At 31.9% G+C, this 4,597-nt stretch overlaps 1 non-coding gene across 1 annotated transcript; it reads right to left on the bottom strand.

Annotated features, from left to right (window-relative positions):
• Window positions 1–2,234: 2,234 nt before the first annotated feature.
• Trnad-guc lies at window positions 2,235–2,306 on the bottom strand. The gene has a single exon. It is a non-coding gene; the product is annotated as a tRNA-Asp (tRNA).
• Window positions 2,307–4,597: the final 2,291 nt, after the last annotated feature.

Below are 4,597 nucleotides of genomic sequence, written 5' to 3'. Positions count from 1 at the left end.
TAAGTGACGAAACGTCGACAATTGAGAAAATTTGCTGTTTTTCTTTGAAATTTGGCCTCTAATCTTCCCACTATTGACAACAAACTGAACAAATTGGAACATTAACACGCAAAGTAGAGGCAATATTACTAACATTACGATTGTCACAAGACTTTTAACAGACCATGAACAATGAACATCTACCTCAATATATGTAATTAGATTGGACATCAATGCAAGGTACAGTTATGGGGACAAGGGAAGATTTCATACATATTATTTGTCACTGTATCTGTTTGTCAGTGTATAGATACAAACACATGAGGTCAGCATTTCTGTCACTTCACGACATCAATGAGACTTCTACAGAACTAGTGCTTATACACGCCTGTTCTAAACTCTCCTGCTAGCGGCATGCACAATGGATCACAAGACGTAATTGCTTCCATAATAACTAAGAAAATATTTTTTTAAGACTTAACAATAGTAATTGTCGCAGGGGAATATCTAAATATTAAAAGTACAGAAGTAGTGCAAGATATGTACCTATAATGCAAAATATAAAGGGGTTTTAAATAAAATGACGGAAAATATCTTACAATTAGACTTATTCATGTTTTTTGCTATACTTAAATGTTGTATTTAAGAGCCTACCCGGTAAACATCTTTCATTTCTTCTTTCTTCTTCAAATTGTAGGTAGGTCTTTTCAACTACTACAAATATACCAAATGCTGTGAATAAAATTAAACTTTGCATGAAGGTTTTATATTCTGTCTTGAAATTTCCCTTTATATAAAACTTTTAACGCCAATTTCACGTTAGGTACATTTTTAATTCCTTTATGCAAATCGCTGAACGTTTACCACTAACGGAATAGGAGACACTAATTAGAAGTTGGATTCATCTTCCGGTGTGCTCGTCTCGTGTATTTAGACACGATCTCGAGCAATCGGATGACCATTTTTTCAGGTTCGCCACAGTAATCAACGTTCCTGCCTCATGCAAACATAAAGGACTGTTTTCGGTCAATTGCCACTAACGGTAAGTCACCGCGAACAGACTGATGCGGATCTACCAATATTCCATTCATAGAGGTACTAAATAAGACTCAATCAAACATTCATGCTTACTTATTCGCCGCGATTCGACATCCTGCATTTTTTTATTCAGGAAACAGTAAATTGTATTTATTTCGGTTTTGAAAATCCAAGAAGTAGGTTGGTCTCAACTCGGATATAATTATTGAGCGGCAAAATTGCGGAATTCACTTTTTCAATTAATTTGTCTGAATTTTTACTTTGTACTCTGTTAGTGGCAACGAATAAAATAGGTTTTGGAGACGTCTTCTTCAAATTTGTTGTTAATCGAAGACGCTTTTCAAATCCAAATATACAAATCAAATTTCAGAAAAAACGTACCATAAGTCCTAAGGCAACTGTATTCTGGCAATATCACACATCGTTTGTTGGAATGTACAGGTTATTAAAATAAATTTCTTCTTTTAAACGAATATTGGTAATATCTCCGAAAATAACGACCATTATTGTATACAGGGTGTTTTTAGGAGATGTACATACTTCAGTATGTCATTCTACGTTCAATTTTAAGTGAAAAATTTCCTATGAACTTCTGGAAATGCTTCGTTTAGGATACACAGGATGTCAAATTTAAGAAAATTAATTATATTTTCTTTAATAGCTCTCGACTACTTTGAGTTAAATTCATGAAATTTTGTATGCGATGGTTTCTTGGGACGGGAAAGTTGAATTTTATGGTCGATTGGCTGTATCTCCCAGAGGGCGCCACAAGCGACCATTAGGATCCTTTTAAATCGCTTCAACTTTTTTGTGCCACGGTGTATGTCATTTCGGAATAGAAAAACATTCTCCCCTTTCTCTTCTGCTTAAGAAATGCACACCTTATTGAAGTCTCTAGGAGCATGCAAATTATGTATATTAGAGTGCTAATTATGTATCAACTTCGTCAGTAGAAAGCATCATTGGAACTAGTTGACGATTAGCGTTGATCTATTCACAAAATTTTTGTGAAAATTGCGAAAATAAAATCTCTAAAAAAATGTACAAAACCTGACAACAATAATTTCGATTCACTCTGATACATAATTTGAGTGTATCATCTTTCGTGTTGTTACATTTGAAAAAATTAGAACTCATACAATAAAATTTATGTAACAAGGCTTTTTTATTTTAAATATTCTCTAATAAAAATATCCATTATTAAATAAAAAAAAGGCCTCCCCGGCGGGGAATCGAACCCCGGTCTCCCGCGTGACAGGCGGGGATACTTACCACTATACTACCGAGGACTTGCGATTATTCCTACTAATAACATATTTTATCACAAAGGTTTTCGATATAATTATTAAGACTCGAGAAGGAATATATTTACCAAATTAAAATCTTATACGACAAAAATATTAAGAATAATGTTTTTAGTATTAAAAGGGAATTACAAATTGACCAGTGGCACGCGTATATTTTTTAACCACTTCCTACGCGCATGAAAACGAAAATAATAATAATAATTTGGATGTTTTCTAAGCCTATGATCAAGGAGTTATTTCTTGAAATATTTTAAACCAACGTCTAAAGCATTGAAACGGCTGGTTTCAGAGATACAAGATGTTGAATTAAAAAATATATAGGTATACATATTATTGAATAATCATCTCCGAACATCTTTGAAAGATTAATGAAGCTTTGGTTAATTAAATTCACAGAATACTTGTTAGTGGTGGAGATACTAATAGGCGCTGGCTCGAAGGACCGAAATTGGATAAGTGCATTTAATTTCTGATGTTATTTCTGAGATAAAAGGTTTTTTGACTTTATTCAAAAAAGCGAACAATTTTCTATTCGTTACTTTTCTATTTTAAAATAAGTTTATTAAAAAATAAATTCAAACTATCTCCAAAACTAATAATTTCACAAAAAATATATCTAATGTAATGTAAAGGAATTATTTCGATGGGTTACTGCCAAAACAAGATAAGTACCATTTTGCCGTTTTTGAGTTAAGTGCAGTTCTTTATCTAAAATTCTGTAAACTATGTTCTGACAAAACCAGATATCTGTATATTAAGCAGGAAGGTCTAATACGCATGTGCAAAAAATAGACTAAATGCATTATGAAAGTATTGAAAACGGCTAAAACAAGACAAGTGCATTTGTGATTAACAGGATTTCAACATTAATGTAACTTGTGTAGTTCTTATACAGCAAAAATAAGTCATATGGTACTTATCTCATTTTAACAGTTTGTTTCGGTGCTGATATAAGTTTTTTGGGGCTAGAATAAGATAAGTATCACATATAGGGTTTTTGCTGTACCATTGGTGGATCGAAATCCGGAATTTTTTCAGATATATGGTACTTATCTTGTTTTGCCTGTATAATTTTTATCGTTTGCGTCGATAAGTTCGTGTGGCAGTTGTAATAGAATAGAACAAAACTTTCTAGAAAGTGGGCACAGTTACATGGAAGTGGATAGTATACATAGCGCAATAGAAAAGGCACAAAAGTTTGTTCCGATTTATACAATTCACGACTGGATAACAATCTTTCGAATGGCTAGAACGTCTAGATCCATAAAAAGCCTTACAACGTTAAAGAATATAGTGATTTTTTAGATTTAGAAAATTTATCAAACATTCTAATGAAAAACAAATTGAAGGATACCACAGGCGAAAAAGTTAATTGGCTTAAAATCAAGTGTTTCAGGTGCACTAAACTAAAACCTTGGATTTTAGAATATAGATACGATCACACATCCGATTATAAAAAAATAAATGTTATGGGTAAAGGCTGACCTTTACCGTCAAGCGAAATTAAAATACTGAAAGCGTATAAAAAATTAGACCAATATCAATTAAAAAAAAAAACAAGACTTACTTAAACTTTGCAAAAATAATGTTATTCCATGAGAATATCATTATTATTACAAATCGCTTCCATCCTCCAAAGAGGCAAAAGATCTTGTACCAGATGAAAGATCTTGTACCAGCACCGGATGATTCTGATCCAGAATCTGAATTGGGAGAGGCAAATGACTAAACTGATAAACATAATATATACATCTAAAATAAGACAAGTGCAAAATAAATGAGGTTTTTTGTTAATAACTAATTAGTCTTTCAAGTGTTAAGATTATTTTTGTNGAACCAGCACCGGATGATTCTGATCCAGAATCTGAATTGGGAGAGGCAAATGACTAAACTGATAAACATAATATATACATCTAAAATAAGACAAGTGCAAAATAAATGAGGTTTTTTGTTAATAACTAATTAGTCTTTCAAGTGTTAAGATTATTTTTGTCACTGTTTTGCTAAAACTTCTATTAAGCTTTAGTATGTCAATAAAAAAAAATATTTAAATTTTCTGTTTGATTTTTAATCTAATAACAAAGTTTAAAACATTAATTTTTTAAAAGTATACAAATGTAAGTTATCTGGTTTTGGCAGTAACCCGTCGATTTGTTCTAAATACAATTTTAAATACATAGTGGTCATCAAATATGCCAAAAATTAGCTGCTCCCCTCTTCAGATCACTGAAGATGTCTTCAACAATTATTTTTTTACATTTGTGCACTGTATT

This window comes from Anoplophora glabripennis, unplaced genomic scaffold (genome assembly GCF_000390285.2).
Source record: "Anoplophora glabripennis isolate ALB-LARVAE unplaced genomic scaffold, Agla_2.0 scaffold5689, whole genome shotgun sequence".
NCBI classification, from domain to species: Eukaryota; Metazoa; Arthropoda; class Insecta; order Coleoptera; family Cerambycidae; genus Anoplophora; species Anoplophora glabripennis.
This window is presented reverse-complemented; position numbering and strand designations above follow the sequence as displayed.